The 25,589-nt window shown below is 39.9% G+C and overlaps 1 protein-coding gene across 2 annotated transcripts in view; it reads left to right on the top strand.

Annotated features, from left to right (window-relative positions):
- Window positions 1-1,801: 1,801 nt before the first annotated feature.
- Window positions 1,802-25,589, top strand: part of GRM8 (glutamate metabotropic receptor 8) — a 1,038,560-nt gene continuing 1,014,772 nt past the window's right edge. The window contains exon 1 of one of the 2 annotated variants that reach the window (XM_075857175.1): window positions 1,802-2,123. The gene's annotated coding sequence lies outside the window, so the exon portion shown is untranslated. Of the gene's footprint in view, window positions 2,124-4,014; window positions 4,097-25,589 lie in introns of those variants that run through there. The other variant, XM_075857176.1, reaches the window with a different exon arrangement.

Genomic DNA, 25,589 nt, shown 5'->3' with positions numbered 1-25,589 from the left:
AATTAAAAAAGGGTTGTACAAAACCAGAAAAAACCCAAACTTGAAATATGACATTTTTGTTCAGTTTTATCTTTTACAGAATCAGTGTTTTATAATCTGGGGCACAATACAAAACAGAGAATGATTTCTCTCAAATTGCACGCAGGACTGCCTGGTCTCTGTACGCCACAGCTATTTTGACTAATATATCTGAGCTGGGTAAGTGATAGCAGAAGAAGGATGATTCATGACTGAAGACTGCGCTGAAATGCAGTTACAGCCACTTTCCTGAAGATGGAACTTTTCTACCAAGTAAAATATCAGCATTAAACTCTGATCCTTCACATCAAGCAAATGGAAAATTGTATTATCCTGAAAATCAATATACAAGTTATTGTAAATGTTACGTAATATTTAATAAACCGCTTAGGTGAAATGGTGTTTATTGGTTATGCAATATGGCAGCTATTGAGTGAATGATACCTTTTCTCCATGTATTAATTAGCATGCAGGATTAACCATAGCCTGTAATGACGGAGAGCAGATGTTCACAAAATAAATTCTCTTCCATTATGACACAGGTGGAATTAGGGCTCTGCAGCCAACCAGCCAGACCAAACCTGCACATGATGCATTATATGATCTATCTATCTATCTATCTATCTATCTATCTATCTATCTATCTATCTATCTATCTATCTATCTATCTATCTATCTATCTATCTATCTATCTATCTAATATCTATCTATCTAATATCTATCTATCTAATATCTATCTATCTATCTATCTATCTATCTATCTATCTATCTATCTATCTATCTATCTATCTAATATCTATCTATCTATCTATCTATCTATCTATCTATCTATCTATCTATCTATCTATCTATCTATCTATCTATCTATCTATCTATCTATCTATCTAATATCTATCTATCTAATATCTATCTATCTAATATCTATCTATCTAATATCTATCTATCTAATATCTATCTATCTATCTATCTATCTATCTATCTATCTATCTATCTATCTATCTATCTATCTATCTATCTATCTATCTATCTATCTATCTATCTATCTATCTATCTATCTATTATCTAATATCTATCTATCTAATATCTATCTATCTATCTATCTATCTATCTATCTATCTATCTATCTATCTATCTATCTATCTATCTATCTATCTATCTATCTATCTATCTATCTATCTCATATCTATCTATCTCATATCTATCTATCTCATATCTATCTATCTCATATCTATCTATCTCATATCTATCTATCTCATATCTATCTATCTCATATCTATCTATCTATCTATCTATCATCTATCTATCTATCTATCTATCTATCTATCTCTCTCTCTCTGTCTGTCTGTCTATCTATTATTCTATCTATCTACATTTTATATATATGTATATATATATATATATGTATATATATATATATGTATATATATATATATGTATGTATATATATATGTATATATATATATATATGTATATATATATATATGTATATATATATATATATGTATATATATATGTGTATATATATATATATATATATATTTACACACACACACACACACACACACACACACACACACACCCTCCCCCCCCCCCCCCGTCCTTTATCTCTCCAGCAGTAAGTATACCTCTGGTTTTCCTGTGTCTCCTGGCAAGCTTCCAGCACTACATGTAGTAATTAATAATAAAGCCATAGAACCCGTCAGTGTGCTAATTGTGAACATGGTGACATTCCCAGATCCTCAGCATAGTATAAAGGAGGCAATGAATGAAAGATGCAGAAGAACAGATAGCAGCCCACAAATAGACGGCAGAGCCGAGACATAATTGTCTTCTCCGTCACATAGGATAAGATTGCAGTGCCAGCCTGTGCCCTATGGATGTGGCAGCGCCTACTGCTGCCAGTTAAGTTGAGGGGAAGCTTCCTTGCTCGTGGTCAGGGTGAGCGTCTGTTAAGAGGTGGATTAGGAGAGTTAGGAAGACCAATAGCTGCCAGTGGGAGTATTTGCAGTTCACATGGAAGAGAGGCGGCGGAGAGCTGTGGACTAGCAGCCTGCTCCAGCACCACGGACAGCTACAAGTGCCCGGGCAATGCAGGACCAGGGACGGTGGGTACCGCAAGCATTCTTTACAGTGCATGTACATAGGGTGACCATCCAGTTGTCCTGGGCGGCTCACTATGCCGTACTATATACTGTATTATACTATGCAGGACTCTACTATATGACGATACGACAAGTCCCAGCAGTATTGTTAAATATTCCGTGACTTGCGCTGCTTCTGTGATGTTGCTGTCTTTCTGCAATGATGGCTTTCTAGTGAAGTGATGAAACACAGTGTGGGGACACATCCTAATATCACCAGCGCTTGGCTAAGGATGTTCAGTGACTGCTTGGGGACAGGGGACTTCCTTAAGAAAAGCAGTAAAAGTGGCGATTGTGGGTGATCGCAGATCTTTGCTCTTTAGGAAAGGAGGTTGTACGAGCTATAATAATGATCTCTTCAAGGAGCTGATATAATAAATATAACAACTGCAATAGCCCCAAGTCTCATTTTAAGATGCCATTGTTTTTACTAATAGGAATGTGGTGCATTTTTTTCTTTTTCTGTACTAGTTTGCTCCTCCTTTGCAGACTTGTTAAATACACCCTAAAGTGAATGTGATGGTGACACCTCTGAGGAGTAAACAGGCAGTGGGGGCAGGGGTCTTATATGCTGTTTTCATCATGGTTGTTACTGACGTTGGTTCCCTTTAATGGAATGTGTGTCCTGCATGTTGTTTAATTGTTATTACAGCACACAATTTAATAAATAGGAAGGTAGAATACCAAATCTATCTATCTATCTATCTATCTATCTATCTATCTATCTATCTATCTATCTATCTATCTATTTATCTATCTATCTATTTATCTATCATCTATCTATCTATCTATCTATCTATCTATCTATCTATCTATCTATCTATCTATCTATCTATCTATCTATCTATCTATCTATCTATTTATCATCTATCTGATCTGATCAGGCTCTGCTTTTTTTTTAGATGAGACTTGTTTAATTGGCATTTAATATGTGAAGTCACCTCCTAGGGATGATATGACACTTCTTAATCATCCAGTTCTTAGTATAAATCCCACGATGTCTCATGCCTGATCTAGGTTCAAAACTTTCCATTTTTTTATATTATAAATAGACAGATGTTAAGTTATTTGCAAAGAGCAGTTCTGTGACCCTCAACACACTATGGGTAAGTGCAGTCTATATGGTAGGACCACAGAAGATGAAAGGTGATATTTGATATAAAATTTTTGGAATGTATATGAAACTGAGATCCATGTTAGCAAGAGTGAACCAAAATCCATCAGCTCAGCAGAATAGCGAGAAGATCCCTTGAGGCTTGTTCAGCTGGTGAACATATAATAGAATCACACAGGACTCTGAATGTCTGACACGTATTATTTTGTGCAAATGAAATCCATTTGAGTCAGTCTTTAACAATAATTTTATGAAGGGTTTGTACTATAATAGATAGTTGCAGCTATTTTGTCTATACATGCATAGGTTGCTGCACTTTCAGCATAGGCTCTGCTCATAGATCTACTTTAGACTTTAGGATTTAATTGTTTAGGTTTAGAATGAGAATGTTCTCAGTATAGAACAGCTTGCAGCAGGAAACATTTGGGGCTGTGATTTTTCAAAGTTAATATATACCACACAATAGCAAGTAATCAAAATCGATTACCAATGTAACTAGCACAGAAGGAAGGGTGCCCCTGACATTCAGGCTTCCAATACCTGTGACCTTTACAATAAGGGTTATTGGAAGAATATTACATTTTCTGGAAAAGAGAAGGGATGTGTATTAAAATGTCTATCTGGAATGATGGGAGCATAAAATACATAAAATGATCTTTATAGTATGAGCTAAACCATTTAATAGGATTTATGATTCAACATGTAATAGTGGATGGATTTTAGTATGTGTGGTTGAAAAATTGAAGATGTGAGCATTCACCTTCTGTGTATAGACAAAAGAACAGAGCATTGGGAGAATCTGGAAGCCTGCTCCTTTTGATGGGTAAATGCAAGTATTTTTTTGACAAATCTTTCCTTTTGATATCTGTAATATTGAAAGAAATGGAAAAACGTAACACGGTATAGTTTGTACTTGGTAGAAGAAAGCGTAGCAGTTGAATTAGTCAAACTTGGAGCCATAACCTGTACAGTGAAATATATGTAGGATTTCATTGTGGCTAGTGCATGGCATTGAAAGTAGTAGGACATACATTCTTTGAGGACAGGCTTTCTGCACAGATAAATCAATACTTTTAGAGAGCATTTTTCTAGAAAACCCTCATTGTGTTCCATGGATGAATGATATTGGCAGTTTACTAGCCTAGTAAACTAATCCTGCTGATAATGGAGGTGATATCTGGTAAATAAGTGTCTCTCGTAAATTACATTCTAAGATATCCATAATCTAATAATTCATTAGCAGTTATCTATTTGGATTGACTTGGTATGCACAAATCCCAAATGATTTACATGAGAAATGAATGAAATGAATCCATAGGAGTGAAGAGTATTACATTGCAGGGTGCAGTAGTGGATTGTATTATATACTTATTGACAAGCACTGGTATTTTATTTCAGTAACAGAGTATTATATACGGTTAGAATATAGTGATTTATGTAATGATTATGCACTTATCTCAGAATTTCTTACATTTCACTATTGTGTGTGTGTGTATGTGTATATATATATATATCTATCGCAAAAATGTAGAGGCAGCACTCCAATGATGTGAAAAAAATGGTGTGTTTAATTCATCCCAGTTGCTACTGGGGTGAATTACACACACTATTTTTTTTTCACGTCATTGGAGTGCTGCCTCTACTTTTTTGCCATTTGAATTTTCTGGACTCGTAGCCTGAATCAGGGAGGATTTGCTCCACCCGACTATTGAAGCTGTGCTGCTTTCACACATTATAGTTGTGTTTTCTTTTCTTTTATATGGTGTATCAATCACAGTAAGATATAAGATTTTCGTCTTCCCACTGCTTGAAATAATAATTAGTTTATGCACATATTTGCTAAACTGCAACCGTGAATAAAGTGAAAGATAAATGATTCATGTCATTTACCAATACAGGCCTATTAAAAATAATAGGTTGATCCCCCTTCATACCCCGTTTTGAAAACCTGGAGCTGCATGTAAACCATGCTGTCATGAATGACATATCTACTAGTCATGTGACTACTGTTACTAGTAGCTCTAGTGCTGTATATGTACTATTAGTCAATACAGTGACGCTACTTCTAGACGTGATAAGGATATACGGATATATATACATATATATTATGAAAAGCAGTATATATATATATATATATATATATATGGTGATGAAATTATAATTGTAGTCACATGGTAAAGAAGTGAGGCAGCAAAGTGTAGATGGGTGGTAATTGCCAGACCATCAAGTGCTTGAATTTGCAAACAGCGATTTGCGAATCTTATAATATTTTTTTTTAGCATATCTGATAATCTGCAATTGCGATTTTGATGGTCATCTTTGAGCAGTTAGGGTATGTTCACACGGCAGCGTCCATTACGGCTGAAATCACAGAAATGTTTTCAGGAGAAAACAGCTCCTGAATTTCAGACGTAATGGCATGTGCAGGCGTTTTTCGCTGCGTCCATTACGGACGTAATTGGAGCTGTTTTTCTATGGTGCCAATGGAAAACGGCTCCAATTACATCCCAAGAAGTGACAGGCACTTCTTTGACGCGGGCGTCTTTTTTACGCGCCGTCTTTTGACAGCGGCGCGAAAAAAAATTGACCGTCGGCACAGAACATCGTAAAGCCCATTCAAATGAATGGGCAGATGTTTGTCGGCGCATTGGAGCCGTATTTTCTGACGTAATTCGAGGTTAAAATGCCCGAATTACGTCCGTAAATAGGGTGTGTGAACCCAGCCTTACATATTAAGACGCTTGTAGGTGCCAATTAAAATTAGTTGAATCGGATGCATTTTCAAAGTATTATAGGTATGAACACACTGGGAGCATACAGTGCGGATTTTCCGCAACGGATTTCATTGCGTAAAATCCGCAGTGTAGTATAGTAGCAGCAGTGTGGATGAGATTTGAATAAATTTCATCCACACACAGCGGAAAAAATAAGCTGAAAATTGTCCATAAATTGGCCTGCGGTGCGGTATTTACATCTGCAGGTAGGGTTGGTGGAATAATGGAATTAATTCGCCCTCAAGGACTCTCACGATTATGTTTTTTAACAGAATTGTTGAATCTATTTTTCTAGTGGCGGCGTCACGCTGTGCTGAAGGAGGAAGCTCTGTCCCACCATCTCGTCTCTGCCTGGTGCACCCTCTTCTGTCCCTGCTTCCCCATGGAACTGCTGTTCTGTAATGAACAAAATGATACAGTACAGAACAACAGTTCAGCGGAGAAGCAGAGACTCCTAGTATATAGGCACACCGCCCCGCTGTAGATAGCACACCCCCATGCAGTTCGCACCACCACCACCACCCCATGCAGATTGCACCACCACTACCAGAACCACCCCCTTGCAGATCACACCACCACCCCCCTTTGCAGATCGCACCACCACCCCCCCTTGCAGATCGCACCACTACCCCCTTGCAGTTCGCACACCCACTTGTAGATCACATCACCAACCCCCTTGTAGATCGCACCACAGTAGCTCCCACTAGTTGCTGAATCCCCGGCCAAAGCGTCGGCAACCTCTGGCCGGTGATTCAGCTCCTAGTGGCAGCTACAGTGGTGCTATGTGCAAGGAAGAAGGGGGGTGGGTGCGATCTAAATGTAGGGCTTGTAATCTACAAGGGAGTGGGGGTGTGATGTACATGTGGGGGTGCTATCTACAAGGGAGGAGGGGTGTTGCGATCTACATGGGGATGGGGGTGCTATTTGCAAAGGGGGTGCTGTCTGCAAGGAGGTGTGGCACTATCTACATGGGTTCTGTGGCACTAAATTGGGGGGATGGCACTATGTGGGCACTGTGACTATATGTGGGCACTGTCACTATATGTGGGCACTGTGGCACTGTCACTACATGTGAGCACTGTGGCACTATGTCACTATGTGGGCACTGTTGCACTATGTGGGCACTATCTACATGGACATTGCGGCACTATCTACATGGGCACTGTGGTGTTTTCAGGGTTTTTTTAAACGGTCATGAAAAGCGGATTGCAATTGGAGGACAAACGGCCATTAAAAACGGACAGGCGGACTGAAAATGGATGAGAATTTGGAGACACTGATGCAAAATGTACATGAAAAACTGCCGATTAGTTTTTAATGGCCATTTTTTTCACTGTTGTGTGACTATAGCCTAAATGACTGATACTAGGAGTTCCGTTCACATGTACCTTCGGACACACGGACTGTTTTTTCATGGTTCAATCACGGTTGTGTGAATCCGGGGTTAATGTCATTTATTTAACACCCCATTGTGAGGCCGGTACTGCACTGGGTCCTGCTCAGACTTCATACACTATGATGTAATCTCCCCCAGAGTGCCCGATCGGCGCTATCTGCCTGGCCATGCTGCAATTTATACTGCTCTCACTGGCTGAGGTGGTGACCGGCAGAGAGGGATGTTAGTGCACGCAGTGATTCATTAATTATAGATTCTGTTAACCTGTTCCCTGATGGGGAACACAAAAGTTATAATCAATTAGATAGACTTTTTTCCAATTGTATTTCTGATAAAAAAAAAAAAAAGTAGTTGCAGAGGTTAAAAGTTGTGAAGTTACGTACAATAATTATAGAAATATGTGTTAAAAAGTTATTTATATAAAGAAAATTATTTCTTAAATTATCTCTTGGTATTACTGTTAAATAAATAGAAAAAAAATAAGAAAATCGAGATTCAAATCGAAAATCGCCCATAGTATTGAAAAAAAACTAGATTTTATTTTTTGGCAAAATCACCCAGCCTTATATGCAGCATGCAAATTTATGCATTTTGGATTCACTGCTCATCTGTTACGGGTTTTCCCCATTGAATTCAATGGGGAGGTAAAACCTGCAACAAAGCTGCGATTCTGCCGCAAAAATCGCAAATGAGGAATATAAAAAGTTTTTATTAATTTGAAATTAACAATAAAGTTTCTAATTACCCCTGGCCATAGTTCTAGTGACGCGATGCTTTTATCTGAGTGCAGCCCAGCCTCCTAGGATGATGTTTCATCCCTTGTGACTGTTATAACCAATCAAAAGCTGCAGCGGTCACATGTACTACAGCGTCACCCCAGGAGGCCAGGCTGCACTCAGAACAGAGGAACGTGTTGCCATGACTACGGCTGGGGGTAAGTATAATTTTTTTTTTAAATTCCTGCAGGACATGCCACCTGGTTTTTCGGGCGGAATTTCTTGCGGTTTCCTCGACGGATACGCTGTGTGCTTTTAAATATAAGGATCACACAGATTCTATATACATGTCCCGCCTTCTATCGCTTTACTATTGTTCCTTTCCTTACTGGCATATGAGAAACCTGTAACATTACCAAAGAATATTTCACTAATTGTTTTTTGCAATTTTATCTATTGCTAATAGACTTTATCATTTTGTGTCCTTTAGGCCATATTGCTTTGTATATAACCTGTCTCTTAAAATCACTGAACAGGTCATACTTACAGATAAAAAGGCAGGAACAAACACCAGTTCCCAGCAGAATGCAGAGAAGCCACAGTGCTATATAGAGGGAGATTGCACAGGTACAAAATAGTGATGAATAGCCACTCTCACACCTATCATTTATGAGGGTGTGGATGTTTAGTATTGTCACTGCACACAGAGAAGGCTTCCAGTAAGGGTACCAGTCACATGGTAATAGCCTTATACAAAGTCGAGTCACATTATTATGACCTGGCTAATATCCAGAGTAACCGCCGTGTGCAACACGGACAGCAGCTAGACGGGCTGGGAGTGACTCAATAAGGTATAGTAGGTTATCTCAGGTATCTGGAGCCATGCTGACTGCAGTCCATCCTACATTTGCTGGAGGGTTCGTGGGGGAGGATCCATAGATCAGCCCTTCGTAGCCAACGTTCACCTCTCACATCAATGGCGCGTGGTGCTCCACAGTTTCCACGTTAGTTATTTTAAATAGCACCATTTGTCCACTCACGATACATTTATCAGCACAGCAACACGCGAACAGTTCATAAACTGCGCTGTTTGAGAAATACTGCCACCCTTAACACTGAAAGCCAATAATTATTCCTTTTTGCAACTCTGATAAATCACCCCTTTTACCCATGGCAATGATTGATATGTGTTTAGACAGCCTATCGCACACCTTATATACCCGCCAGGCCAGCCCACGACACATCACTTCCTTCATGGGCTATGCGCTGCCGCAGTCGAAAGTAGGAGGTGATCATAATACTGTGTAGAAGCCTTATCTGTGTGCAATGATAATACTAATCAGCCATCCCCCTCATGAATGGTAAGTGTAAGAGTGGCAGTTTATCAGTATTTTGCCCCTAAGCACTCTTCCTCTATATAGCATTGTGGCTTATCTGCATCCTGCTGGAAACTGAGTTTGAACCTCCCCCTCTTTTTCAGTTATTTTAAGTGAATATAATTCCTTTGTCAGTGATTTGTTTGTAATATTAGTGTAGGGACTCACAAAACTATGAGAAACCTTGACGCGGGTTGCAAGCTTGCATACTTTGGCCAAAATATCAAATAATACCTCATGTTTATAATGTATAATTTTGCAGGATGCAGCCAGGTATGTGATGTTGGGGGAGAATGGTGTGTCAATACTTAGTGTTGTATATTTAGATGGTGCTAGGCAGCCCACCAGATCTAAATGTATAAGCGTAATGAATAGGCTGTAAGCCAGCATGGTGTACTACAATAACAAGCAGACACACTCTTCATGAATGGTTGGTGTGGGAGTGGCTGTTTATTAGTATTTTGAACCTGTGCAATCTCCCTCTATGTAGCATTGTTTCTTCTCTGCATCCTGCTGGGTACTGGTGTTTGAACCTGCCCTTGTAGTATGGACTTTTTCAGTGATTTTAAGTAAAGATAATTCATTTTTCAGTTATTAACCATTTTCTTTTAATTGCAATACACTTCTCACTGTCAACACTGTGCATATATGGAGAGTGATGTTAGGGGATTCCACAGAGTCCCGGAGCAAAGCCTATGCTAGTGCTCTGCCCGAGACTCCGGCTCTGGGGAAGCCCCTGACAACACTGTCCATATATGGACAGTGATGTCAGAGGCTTCCCCAGAGTCCTGGAGTAGAGCCTATACTAGTGCTCTGCCCGGGACTCTGTGGAAGCCCCTGACAACACTGTCCCTATATACACAGTGATATGAGGGGATTCCAGAGTCCCGGAGCAGAACCTATACTAGCGCTCTGCCCGGGACTCCGGCTCTGGGGAAGCCCCTGACAACACTGTCCATATATGGACAGTGATGTCAGGGGATACCACAGAGTTCCAGAGCAGAGCCTATACTAATGCCGTGCTCTGGGACTCCAGCTCTGGGGTCAAGTGAAGTTTTTTTTTTTACCATTATGTAAGCGAGTGTTGTTTGGTACAGCACTGATATGTTGCACATTTATCGTTAGCTCTCACTGATCTAATGAGAGCAGTAAAATGGCAACTGAGATTAGAAAATGTTTATAGCTGGGTGTAGTAGGTGTGATGTGTCCCTGCTGCCTGTAGTATGTGTGATGAGTCCCTGCTGCCGGCGCATTGCATGCTGGGACAAGCGGTGTATGTCGGGAGCTGTATGACTGGAAGAGCAAGACAACGAACACACAGAGGTAAACAAACTGCACAAACAAAAGAGAATAATGGTAAATTAAAAATTACAAATTTAGATAACGATATTCAGGGGGCATTGATAGATAAATTGAGAAGCGTTGCAGTGATTAAAAAAAGAAAAGGTATTTGAAAACCCCTTTAAGTACCCGTCTGAAAATGCCATAAAGTCTGCTAAACGTTCCTCAATTTTCTGAAGCCAGAGTATTTCCTGGAACCATTCTGTGATGGTAGGGGACTGGAGGTTCTTCCAGGAATGTGGAATCACCGTGCAAGCAGATATGTGGAGGAATTTGGGTAAGTCTCTAGACAGAGATTTTATGGAGTTGAGAATCATGGAGTCATTAGGAAAGAAAATGCCTGCAACTATTACGAATGAAAACTAGAAAGGGCTCCATAACAGTTATTTAGAGCAGGGGGAGAGAGGGCTGCCCTCCCTGGTGCCATTGCCAATTGTAAAGGGAGTGAACAAAGAACCATTAACTTGTATCTGAGCCTGGGGATTTCTGGTACAAGGTGCGAATGCGGTGCATTATCATCTTCCCCATGCCAATTTGGGCTAGTTCAATCTCCATGAAACCCCAATCCACCCAATTAAAATCCTTCTCTGAAACCAGAGTGAGTGACAATAAAGGACAATAAAGGAAAGTGTTTCTTTCTTCAAGGGGTTAAGGACCCTGGATAAGACTGAAAGTGGACCAACTGTGGTTCAGCACAGAGGTGCAAGGTTCTAGAGGGAAAGAGGCCCTCTGCTGCAAATTCAAAATTCCTTTATTTTTTTTATGAGAGGAAAGAAGGCTGTATTATTCCAGGCATGGAAAATACATATACCAGATGTTCAGCATCTTAGAAACAAGTATGATATTCCTACCATGACAAGATTCTTCTGTTCAGTTACCACCTCAGGAAGTGTGAAAAGAGACACCTTGTTTTAAAAAATTGTCATAGTTTTCGGACAAAGAGTAATAGAAGAAATTCTGGAAAAAAATGTCAACAGAAATAAAAATATTTTTGGGATCCCAGGTATCTCAACTCGTTTATTCAGACAGAGAACTTCTGAATGGAGACTTTGTTAATTAACCCCAATCCTGGAATCTTATTATCATAATTGACCTCAAAGATGCATAACTATATGTGCTGTTTTAGAATTCAGAATGACAATTTCTCAGGCTCTGGATAGGAGAATCCCTTAGAGATTTCCAATTCAGGTGTATTCTCTTTGGCCTGTCAATGGCTCCTCAGATATGTGTAAAGATCGTTTGCTGAGTTGTAGCGGTTTGGACAAATGGCGCTCAAGGACAATATCCTGAAAATTCTAACTTTATTATCTACTCTAGGATGGAAAGTGAATTTTGTGAAGCCTTGCCTAGAATCTGCCAATGTGTATTAACTACTAGGGTTCTTTTTTTGTAATATTTTTTTATTGACACAATTGAGTACATATCTAACAGATATATATGATTGTTACATTACAGTGTTATTCCTAAGGTCTTGTCTAGACACAACAGCCATGATAGTGAAACTCTCAGAGTAAATATTTCGGCCATTGACTTGGCAGGTCTAAGACCTGGAAAGGGTCATACCCATCTGCTTCCGCAAAGACTAGGGTAAATAGCTTTAGCAGTAGAAGCAATCAGATGGGCAAGATGGAATATTCAACTACTTCAGTAGGAAGTGTTGTTATGATGGAACACGAGCTTATAGTCGATTGACAAGTTGTTTATCCTTGGCCAGGACACTAGAGACTCCCTTCAGTTGTAGAGGTCTGTGAGCAATGCAAGATCCATGCAAAATCCAAAATGGATTATAGTGATGACAGGTGTCTACAGCATAAACTGGGGTGCATATATTCTGGGCCTTTAAGCAAAAGGAACCTGGAGCAGAAAAGAGAGAGAGAGATGTCTTTCAACAGGAGGGAACTGTATTCTTTTTTTCAGGCAGTAACTAAAGCAAAGCAGTAATGATCCAGTACCACTATGTGGCAATGGTCCCATATTTGAATTGTCAGGGAGGTACCCAGGAGACTGGCAGAGTAATGACATGAGATCCATATTGCAGAGCTAAAGGCAATCCACAGTGGAGTCTGGAATATCTGGGCCAACAGGTTGAGCCAGCTACAACCCATTAAAGCATTTTTTTTTTTTGCTCCTCATCATTTCTTTAGCAAAACGCATGGCACACGGATGTGTGTCCGTGTGCTGTCCGTGATTTTCATGCACCCATTGACTTCAATGGGTGCGTGATGCGCAAAAAACGCACAAGAATAGGACATGCAGTGAGTTTCACGCAGCGGACACACGCTGTCACACGGAACTGCAATGCAAGAAAAACGCTGTGTTTTTTTATGCGCACAAAACGGACATGTTCGTGTGAATAAGGCCTAACAGTATGGAAATTAATCGTCCCATTCTGACTCAGATGGGTTTTTCTAAGCAAGTAGCCAATACACTGTTGCAGGCCAGATAAGCTGCCACTACAAAATTATATTTCTGAATAATCCAATTTTTTAAGAAATTGTGTGCTCAGAGGAAAAAATGTCAGTTCAGAGTAGGACGCACTAGCTATTTTACAGGCTTTGTTTAAGTAAGAGTTAAATCCCAGTTCTATTAGGGTCCAAACATTAGCCTTGACAGCAAATATTAGCCTTGAGAGGGCATGTCTATAACCAGATTTCTTCTTGCTAAGAGGAGTTTGTCACAGCTATACAGACGCTTAGGCCTGTAAGCAGGGCCGTTTTAACACTTTGATGGGCCCAGTGCAAAGGTTACATGAGTAGGCCACCCCTAAACAGACTGGAGCGCTGAGGGTTAATATTGTCTTTCTTCACAGTGATCAGGCTGCTTTGAGGGCTGTGACTATCAGGATTTTATTGGCATGTCTTTACTGTGTATTACAATGTGAATATACAGGCAGCCAGTACTCACTTGCAGCACTCAGCGCTGTGCACTCATCACCTGAGCCACCACCGCCTAGTACAGCAGATATATAGCCACCCATAGAAGTAAAATGAAGGTTAAAGCGGGCAGTACTGTCCTGTCGGTCCCTCTATTCCTCCAGCCTCCATTTATACCCAGTGCCATGAACTATCAGGGTGGCAGTGGGGACTCACTAACTGTAGGAGGAATGTCCGTCCACTGCAGCAGTAGCACAAAGCACGCTTATGTGCTGTTGCAGCAGAGAAGGAACTTTCCTCCTTCACTGCCTTGTCTGCTCCCTACTTTTCTTGCTCACTCCAATAGTTTTCCACCATGTCTGCGTCCAAAGGATGCACACAGTCAAAAATTATGCCCCCACCAGGGGGCCCATAGCTAGAGCCCCCTGGAAGTGCAGGTGCACAATTTGCCCTATGATTAAAACGACCCTGCCTGTATAGAAGAAAACCTGCCCCAAATCTGCCACTGGTTATTTGAACCTATTAAACAACCTGATGTGAAGTGAATGATGGTCAAGATATCAAAAACCTTGGCTAAGTGAGTGATATACAAGCTTTAGTGGCAAACAAGCTTTCTACAGTGTTCTTCCCAGATAAAGTGGTCTTAAAGGCTATGTACACCTTTGAAAGGATTTTTTTTAATTAAATAAATATATTTAGTGTTTTTATGCAACTTTTAAAATCACTTTGATTAAAAAAATTTTACTTATTAAGATGCAGCTTCTGTGTGTCCTGTATGCATAGAAGCTGTATTGTTCTATCTGAGTCCCGTACGTCAGTTCAGCTAAACTGAAGGCTCGACTAAAAGCTGGTCCTGCGTGACTCTGACACACAGGATCCAGATAATAATGATCACATCTGAGTTATAAACTCAGGACCAGCTTTCAGCCGAGCTGGCAGTTCAGCTGACCTGACGGAATCGGCTTTGACAGAACAATACAGCTTCTATGTATACAGGATACATAGAAGCTGTATCTTAAAAAGTAAAAAAAAGTTTTATTAAAAGTCAATAAAAAAATGCTTTCAAAGGTGTACATAGCGTTAAATAATGTTTATTTGGGATGAGTTTTCAAGACATTTATAGTATGAAAAGACTGTGAATAAAAAAAAAACTGTGCACCATACAGCCATACAAACTTTTTCTAATCTACACTATTTTTTCTTGGGCACAGGCTATAAACACATATAGTTTTAAACTGAGAATATAAATGCTAAGTTTTTGAATCTTGCAGTTAGGAGTTTTTTTGTACTGGGTTATAATAATAACCTATTCGTCATTTATATATTGGAATTTATCAACTCCAGGTGCATTGTTTTTGATCCGCCATGGCCATCCTATAAATACATATAATGTGAACTCATTTCTCTTATTGTCTTTGAATGGATTTCGCAGGAAGAAATTCAGATCTGAAATCCTGGTTTGGTGCGTAAGGGTCTACCTGAAAGTCCTCATGCATTTAGAAAAAAGGATCACCTGTTTGTAATCTTTTCAGGCACCAAGAAAGGGTCTCAGGTGTCAAAACCAACCTTGTCGAGGTGCTTGAAAGAGACTATTTTGCACTGTTAGGGTATGTTCACACGCCCTATTTACGGACGTAATTCGGGCGTTTTAACCTCGAATTACACTACCGTTCAAAAGTTTGTGGTCACTTTATTTTTGAAAGAAAAGCACAGTTTTTTTCAATGAAGATAACAGAAATACACTCTATATATTGTTATTGGGCTAAATGACTATTCTAGCTGCAAACGTCTGGTTTTTAATACAATATCTACATAGGTGTATAGAGGCCCATTTCCAGCAACCATCACTCCAGTGTTTTAATGGTACATTGTATTTGCTAACTGTGTTAGAAGTCTAATGGATGATTATAAAACACTTGAAAACCCTTGTGCAATTATGTTAGCACCGCTGTAAACAGTTTTGCTGTTTAGAGCAGCTATAAAACTGACCTTCCTTTGAGCTAGTTGAGAATCTGGAGCATTACATTTGTGGGTTCGATTACACTCTCAAAATAGCTAGAAAAAGAGAGCTTTCATGTGAAACTCGACAGTCTATTCTTGTTCTTAGAAATGAAGGCTATTCCATGCGAGAAATTGCCAAGAAACTGAAGATTTCCTACAACGGTGTGTACTACTCCCTTCAGAAGACAGCACAAACAGGCTCTAACCAGAGTAGAAAGAGAAGTGGGAGGCCCCGCTGCACAACTGAGCAACAAGACAATTACATTAGAGTCTTTAGTTTGAGAAATAGACGCCTCACAGGTCCTCAACTGGTAGCTTCATTAAATAGTACCCGCAAAACACCAGTGTCAACGTCTACAGTGAAGAGGCGACTCCGGGATGCTGGCCTTCAGGGCAGAGTGGCAAAGAAAAATACATATCTGAGACTGGCTAATAAAAGGAAAAGATTAATATGGGCAAAAGCACACAGACATTGGACAGAGGAAGATTGGAAAAAAGTGTTATGGACAGACGAATCGAAGTTTGAGGTGTTTGGATCACACAGAAGAACATTTGTGAGATGCAGAACAACTGAAAAGATGCTGGAAGAGTGCCTGACGCCATCTGTCAAGCATGGTGGAGGTAATGTGATGGTCTGGGGTTGCTTTGGTGCTGGTAAAGTGGGAGATTTGTACAAGGTAAAAGGGATTTTGAATAAGTAAGGCTATCACTCCATTTTGCAACGCCATGCCATACCCTGTGGACAGCGCTTGATTGGAGCCAATTTCATCCTACAACAGGACAATGACCCAAAGCCCACCTCCAAATTATGCAAGAACTATTTAGGGAAGAAGCAGGCAGCTGGTATTCTATCTGTAATGGAGTGGCCAGCGCAGTCACCAGATCTCAACCCCATAGAGCGGTTGTGGGAGCAGCTTGACCGTTTGGTACGCAAGAAGTGCCCATCAAGCCGATCCAACTTGTGGGAGGGGCTTCTGGAAGCATGGGGTGACATTTCTCCCGATTACCTCAGCAAATTAACAGCTAGAATGCGAAAGGTCTGCAATGCTGTAATTGCTGCAAATGGAGCATTCTTTGACGAAAGCAAAGTTTGAAGGAGAAAATTATTATTTCAAATAAAAATCATTATTTCTAACCTTGTCAATGTTTTGACTATATTTTCTAGTCATTTTGCAACTCATTTAATAAATATAAGTGTGAGTTTTCATGGAAAACACAAAATTGTCTGGATGACCCCAAACTTTTGAACGGTAGTGTACGTCCGAAAATACGGCACCAAAGCGTCGGCAAACATCTGCCCATTCATTTGTATGGGCTTTACGATGTTCTGTGCCGACGGTCATTTTTTCTCACGCGCCGTGGTCAAAAGACGACGCGTAAAAAAGACGCCCGCGTCAAAGAAGTGCCTGTCACTTCTTGGGATGTAATTGGAGCCATTTTCCATTGACTCCATGGAAAAACAGCTCCAATTACGTCCGTAATGGACGCAGCGAAAAGCGCCTGCACTTGCCATTACGTCTGAAATTACGGAGCTGTTTTCTCCTGAAAGCAGCTCCGTGATTTCAGCCGTAATGGACGCTGCCGTGTGAACATACCCTAACAGTCTGGAGGGAATGCATTCTCCAGGAAATCTGAGAGCACATTTAAACAAGGCCTTGGCAGCATCATGGGCAGAAAGGGCCCAATTCCCGATGGAACACATATGCGGGGAAGCTTCACGGGAATCTCCTGATATGTTCCTCAGACATTATAGGCTGCACTTTGGGGCTTTGGAGAAGGTAGCTCTTGGTCGCTCAGTTCTTTGTTCTGTTTCCTACTCTGCGTTTTTTGTTCTTGCAGTATCTGTATATCCTTTGTTTCTGTGCTGTTGCTAGGGATGACCAGGAAAGACAGAATATACTTACACTATTCATCTTTTCTATATCCCCAGCAGCAGTACATGCTCCCCTCCCAAATATTATTATTTATTTTTTTGCATCTACTTGGTATTCTTTTCATTACTGAAGGTATATATGTTAAAGTTTGTTATTTTAATTCTTGCCATCTGTTCTAACTAGTCGCAGGGGGTTAACCCCTTTGTTTCTGTGCTGCTGCTAGGACTATAGGAAAGATGAATAGCATAAGTATAATCAGTCTATGCTTCTAATAGCGTTATCTATCTATCTATCTATCTATCTATCTATCTATCTATCTATCTATCTATCTATCTATCTATCTATCTATCTATCTATCTATCTATCTATCTATCTATCTATCTATCTAATGATCTTTCAGTAGTATATTGAATCTTATACAGGCATCATGATTAAATAAAAGTAAGAATATACTCGTAGGTGAGACTATTTGCTGTGCAGAAAAATGTAATAAGCTACAAAAAAGTGAACATGCAATGCCAATTCTACCGTATTGTGTCAACTTTTGTGTTTGTATGAAGAAGCTTAATGAGTAACCAACATAATACAGGCATTTATTGAGATGCATGTTGACTCTCCTTTTTATAGGATAAACTGGATAGCACTGCAGTAGATGTTCTAGATGACCCAGTTTTATAGTTTTTATTTAAGATACAATCTACATAAAAAGTTGGATAACTCTGTAAATACATTGCATTATTTATTTTGCACAGATCCTGTATTATAGCCCAGAGTGGCATTTGCAATTCTGCATGTTGCTATTTGAAGCAAGCAACCAGCTTGTTGACATACGTATAACAGCTTAGCTGGGCTCCTATAATGTAGTTGGACAGTCACTTCTTAATACATCCTACAATGCATGGTGTAAAAACATTTCCCCAAATGCAAATCACCAGCACAAGGTCTGTGCAAACATTGTGCCAGTATGGAATGCTGGGAGATATATTATTATATCTCCATGCATTCATCATATAGACTACTGCAGCACCATCCTCTGTGGCCTAGTATTGAACAGACTGGCACACCATCTAATTCACTTCAAAATCTTCTACTTGACTCAGATACCTCTCCTCTCTATCCACAAATACCATCTCTCTGTGCCAGTCCCTCCACTGACTATCTATTAGAATACATAGAATATAATTAGTAACATATGCAGCTTGTCCAACTCCTGCCAACATTTATTTTCTAGTTTCCATAGGTTCTGCAGTATGCACATACTGCAGAAACAATGGAAACTAGGAATTTTACAATCCACATTCAGATTTATGGAACTGTCATAGACATTTCTTCAAAATAATCTGCCATGTTTACAAATACTCTTAAGCAAACAGTTTAAATCTCAGTAAATATTAAAATATTTTCTATATGCAAATCCAGCATTGCTGTTATTCTTTAGAGAACCGATTAGAATGTCAATTGGCCCAATAAGCTCTGATGCCATAATTGGAGTATTCTACATCTCATTTAGGTGTTGTAATGCATGTTAGACAGCAAGTACTGCATCATTGAAAGAATCAATCTCTCTAACTAAGGCCCCATGCACACGACAGTATTTTTCATCAGTAATTACGGACAGTAAATACTGACAGTAATTACGGACCCATTAATTTCTATTGGCCAGGGACACCTTTCAGTATTTTTACTGATGGGTGTCCATGATGAAAAAATGATAGAACCTGTCCTATTCTTGTCAGTAATTACGGCAAGGACTCTCCCATAGAAGTCTATGGGAACTTCCGTAAATATGGACGGCTACTGATGTGCACCCATAAACTGTCCATATTTACGGAAGCATTGCTAGGCAACATGTTGATGACATAATTTGCAAACTCCCTCTTTTTGTAAGGTTCCGTGTATATACGGATGGAATACGGATGCCTACTGATCCCTATTTACGGTCAGTATTTCGGGATAGATGAAAATACTGTCGTGTGCATGGGGCCTTAATCCATGTATCCCTTAACCCTTTGGAGATACAGCCAATTTGAAGTTGTTTTTTTTCCCTCCCCACCTTCTAAAAGCCATAACCTTTTTTATTTTTCCGTTGACATAGTCCTATAAGGGCTTGTTTTTTGTGAGATAAGTTGTAGATTTTAATGGCACCATTTAATTTACCATATTATGTACTGGGGAAAAATTATTTGGGAGGTGAAATGGGCAAAAAAACGTGATTCTACGATTGTTTTTTTGGGTTTCGTTTTTACGGTGTTCACTGTGCGGTAAAAACAACTTGTTACATTCATTCTATGGGTCAATATGATTATGGTATACTAAACTTCTAGAGTTGTTTTTTTAATGTTTTATAACTTGTACAAAGAAAAGACTGTGTAAAATATGATTTTAATATGATGGTGTTTAAACAATGTTATAGTTAGAATAGTTTGGACTTTATGGATGCGGTGATAGCAGCTATGTTAATTGTTTATTTTTTTTGTATTACTTTAGGGGAAAAATGGGAGAAGTTTTTTTTTCTTCAACTTAGGCCTCAGGCACACAACCGTAGCCATGTGCACGGCCGTGATTTTCAGGTCGGACGGCTGCGGAGTGTCACCCACAGTCCGCCCGCAAGCCACGGGCCGTGCAAATGGCCACGTGCATAAATTTCTATGAGCCTGGGCCTCAAGACATGTCCGTTCTTTTTGTACGGACATGTCTTATTACAAGGTTTGCGGGTGAATTGCGGCCGCAAAAATACATTCGTGTGCATGGGGCCTTAATATGTTTTTACACATAAAAACTTTATTTAACTGTGTTTTCCTTTTTTATTAGTCCCTCTAGGAGACTTAAATCTGCGATCGTTGGATCGCTTGCACAATATACTGCAATACTAATGTATTGCAGTATATTATGTTTTAGGCCTGCTCCTATTAAGCCCCAACTTAGATGCTGTGGTAACTATCGATCGCAGCATTTAAGTGGTTAAAAGGGCGGAATCAGAGTTATTTCTGATTTTGCCCATTTCAGTGAGGTGTATAAACCTGCTCTGTATAGAGTGTGTTTAGCCCATAATCCCGCTCCATACTTCCCCTTGGTGCTTGTCACATTCATCTACGTGACATGTCGCCAAGGGGTAAAACATGACACACTGGTTTTATGTTTTGCATGCTGGAAACACTGATATCTGCTGTTTGAACAAAGAAGATAATTATCAATTAAAAGAGAAATAATGAATAAATATATGTCCACCTCTATTCATTCCCTAATGCCTCTTTCCACTGGCCAATGACTTTCATAATTTGTTATCAATGATAGTTGGCCACAGTGAATGCAGGAAAAAAAGATCACTGATAAACAATAAAACTATAGTTTATTATTGATTTTCAATGTAAAAATTGATGTTATCTGTAAATGTCACTTGTGAAGACATATAAATGAACAATAGGCATTGCTGTCTAGTGCGTTACCCTTACAAGTGTCGTCACAATTCAATGATGACTCTCCTCACCACGCCAAGAGGAAACTCCTCTCCACTAGCTGCAAAGATTGTCCTGACGGTTATGTCCATCAAGATTCTCACCAATGACTTTTCAATCCAGCAATTGTTTGCCAGCGGTTAAAAGAAACAGTAGATATAAATACGCCTTCACACACAGGATATTTTCACAATTGCCATTCCCTGCTCTCTTTTCGATAATAGATTAGGATCAGTTAAATAAGTGATGCTCATTAGTTTTTTTAAATTTTGTGGCAATTGCAGCAAATGATGGTCAAATATTTTACAGCAAGTATGTCCGATAGCAACTAGAATAGCAAATGTATTAACAGTCTTCATACCTTGGGTTTTTAAACATTAGGAAGACTAATGAAGATTAAGTGCACAGTCATTCTTTTTTATAACTGAACAGCAGATCATTCATTTTTAATCAGTTGTAAGTAAAGAAGAATAGATGTTTTTTATTCATTTGTCAAGGGATATTTTTCTATTATACTTTCTAAATAAATGATAGCGAACAGCGTCAACCTAAGCTTTGTATATAGTTTGATGGCAATAGCCTTTTTACTTAAATAAAAGCCTGTGTTTACAACATATGCCTAGGGCAACGTTGTTAAGTGGAGCAACAGTTAGAAATGTCTATGTTAATTTTCCTTCACTTTTCCTTTCTTTCATCAATTCATTAGGATAAATGAAAAAGAGAGACTGCATAAACCATAAAGATGCACAGTGGTCCTTGGCAAACTACATTTTAAATATAATCCTTATTTAAATTTAATTAATGAAAAAATATATGTGAAATATAAAGTAATTGAAGCGTAAACCAGCAGTTAATAACAAGGAGTCTGTGCTGTATCATATATGTTTTTGTATAGAAAATATAGCTTCAATTTGCATCACATCTAATGGAACTCAAAGCTCAGTGTTTCCATAGACCTCATCCAGTAAAGGGTACAGTGGGTCATCATCCTTGGTGTTATCATCAGGGTGCATATTTCTGACTTGTTCAAATTATGTCACATTGATTTTGGGAATTTATAACAGCTACAGCTTGTTGACGATATTGTCCAATCAGATAATATCTGTAATTTTTTTATGGGTATGAGCTATAGCTCCACATTTCTGTACTAACATATTATTAATTTCATCATTGAAATTTCATTAAAGACTTAAGGTACTTTTACACGGCCCGACCTGGGCCGTGTGAACGAGCACCGATCAATGAGACAGCTTGTTGATCGGCGCTCGTTTGCTCCTTTCACGAGGAGCTAGTATGGGGACGAGCATTCGTTACTCCGATCACACGTCCCCATACATTATTATCATGTCGGCAGCACATCTCCCTGTTCACACAGGGAGATGTGCTGCCGACAATGATAATAGTTTCAGTATTTAAAACGATATGATCAGCTGATGAACGAGTGTTTTCTCATTCATCGGCTGATCGTTGCCCTGTTTACACAGGACAATTATCGGGAACGAGCGTTAATGCTTGTCTGTCGAATAATTGGCCCGTTACTATTTCGAAGTAAAGAAGAGTTCTTGGTCATAGTAATCAATTCACAACTTAGTCTTTGCACTAGTTTTAAAGGGGTTGTCTCATATTGACATACACCTTTTAACCCCTTAACGACCGCCCACCGTCTTTTGACGTCAGGCGGTGCAGGTACTCAGTCTACAGCGACGCCTTTTGGCGTCGCTGTAGTAGAGGGGGTTTAACGGCACCCTGGTGACATCTGCACTAAAAACCGGCTGTAAGTAACAGGTCCGGTTCTTAGTGCAGCCATCAGGACCTGCCGATTTCGTTGTAACAGCATGTGACCGCTGTGACAGCCAATCACAGCGGTCACATGCTGTTACTGCGTACAGAGCCGCCGGGAGTGTCTAAATGACAGCTCCTGCTCTAAGAACGAGCTGTTGCTAGCAGCTCTGTTCTTAGAGCAGTCATCAGGAGCCAATAGTATTGGTTCCTGATCTTTTGTGATCACTATGAGATCCAATCATAGTGATCACTACTGTAAAATAAAAGTAAAAACATATATCTGTTTCTCCTCACTGTTATAGCTGTGGAGAGAAACAGATACAAGTGTGTCAGTGTCCCCACACAAAATCACTTGTTCCTCACACACAGTTTATTAAAAAAACAAACATTTTTTTCAGTATTTTATAGTATATACATATATATATATATATATATATATATATATAAATATAAATATATTTACTGTATATACTAAGAATCATACTATAAACTACTTTCTTTTTAGGGTACGCTGTTAGACGGCGTGTACGCTGTTAGGCCTCATGCACACGACCGTAGCCGTGTGCACGGCCGTGATTTTCGGGTCGGCCGGCTGCGGACTGTCAGCCGCAGGCCGCCCGCAAATCGCGGGACATGCACATGGCCGCCACCATTGTTTTGAATGAGCCCGGACCGCAGAATAGGGCCGTAATAAAACATGCCCGTTCTTTCTGCGATCCGGGCTCCCGGGCCGTGCAAGGACCGCAAAAACTACGGTCGTGTGCATGGCCCCATAGAAAAGAACGGGGCCGCAATTCTCCCGTGGATTTTCGGGGGAATTGCGGCCGCAAAAACACGTTCGTGTGCATGGGGCCTTAGACGGCGTAGGGTGCTGTTCTGGGCTTGGGTTTACGGTCTGTGTTAGGCGTAGGGTTTAGGTTTAGGTTTGAAAAAAAAAAAACTTAAAAAAAACAACAGCCGTGCTGTCATTATAAAGTATAGCAGCACGGCCCGTAAAATAGAAAAATAGAACATGTTCTATTTTTTTAACGGCACGGGCACCTTCCCGTGAGAAAACGGGAAGGTACCCGTGGGTAACAGAAGTCTATGAGCCCGTTATTGAGGGTCGTAATTACGACCCGCAATAACGGGTGTTTTTACGGTCGTGTGCATGAGGCCTTAGTTGATAGAAAAAAAAATTTAAACCGCTAGTTCCATTTATTATTTGCGGTTTAGACTGTATTATCATTATGGCTGCCAGAAGGTACAGCGTTGAGGAAGCCTATCAGATGCTATGCTCAGATACGGATTCTGCATCTGAAGTTGAGCTTTTAGGGTATGTGCACACGTAGTGACCAAAAACGTCTGAAAATACGGAGCTGTTTTCAAGGGAAAACAGACCCTGATTTTCAGACGTTTTTTGAGCAACTCACGGTTTTTCGCTGCGTTTTCGCTGCGTTTTTTACGTCCGTTTTTGGAGCTGTTTTCATTGGAGTCTGAGAAAACAGCTCCAAAAACGTCCAAAGAAGTGTCCTGCATTTCTTTTGACGAGGCTGTATTTTTACGCGTTGTCGGTTGACAGATGTCAAACGACGACGCGTAAATTACAGGTTGTCTGTACAGTACGTCGGCAAACCCATTCAAATGAATGGGCAGATGTTTGCCGACGTATTGTAGCCCTATTTTCAGACGTAAAACGAGGCATAATACGCCTCGTTTACGTCTGAAAATAGGTCGTGTGAACTCAGCCTTACTTGAAAGCGACAGTGAAAGTGTCGCTTCAAGGGATTCTATGGATATGAGACCCAGCACCAGTGATATGGGAGACGGCGCAGTTGCCACAACGTCCGTTCAAATTGCAGCCCCTGAAATTGCACAACCCCACCAAACCGATTTAGTGTGGGAACCCACAAGTTTATTTTCTCCCACCATAAATGACTTTATTGCTACTCCTGGCATAAGTCCTAATGTCAGTAATTTTTCACCACTAAATTATTTTAATATTTTTATTACGGACCAAGTTTTGGAACATTTGGTGAGTCACGATATTATTGTTCCGCTTGTCCTTCCAACCCTGGTCTATGCATAAGTCCCTGTTTTGTCCTTATCAATACACTATGGGCTTTATTACAGTTTTGTTCAGGTTTTTGGTGGACCTCTTACACCCGAAATAGCAACATTAATTTGGGGAGTAGTGGTCCTTTACTGTATCTATACATACGGTGTGGGACACTGCCCCTTTATATATTCTACAGGTGATTGGTTGTTTTTTGCACATGGCGGTTCCTACCTTGCCAGGCAGGGGCTTGTTATGGTGTACCGCATCACTTGGCACATTCGTCCCTTATATAGGGATTGATGGAGCTAAAGAGACGTTGTATGACCAGTCACTTTGAATAATAAAGTCATTGCAGCCCTACAAATTTTCTTTCATCCTGTGAACATGCTCTAGTTTTCCACATAGCTGGATACATTCTTCCTCCTTTTTTTTGGATATATTGCCTTTTTCCGCCAACAGTTTAATACATTTTCCCACTCTAACTTACTATATATCAGAGCGGGTTGATATACATAATGTCTATGGACTGACATGATTTCAGGACAGCTGCTTTCTTAGCACGATTTTCAAGCAAAATATGAGTCCTGAAAGTCTTCGGGTGCTACCTCCCTTTCGGGCCCTGCCGTGTGTCCAGGCAACGCATTAGGGTCAGAATGGGGGCATTTTTGAAAACAGGAGAAACAGGGTGAT

The sequence above is a fragment of the Rhinoderma darwinii genome, chromosome 3, assembly GCF_050947455.1.
Source record: "Rhinoderma darwinii isolate aRhiDar2 chromosome 3, aRhiDar2.hap1, whole genome shotgun sequence".
Lineage (NCBI taxonomy): Eukaryota > Metazoa > Chordata > Amphibia > Anura > Rhinodermatidae > Rhinoderma > Rhinoderma darwinii.
This window is presented reverse-complemented; position numbering and strand designations above follow the sequence as displayed.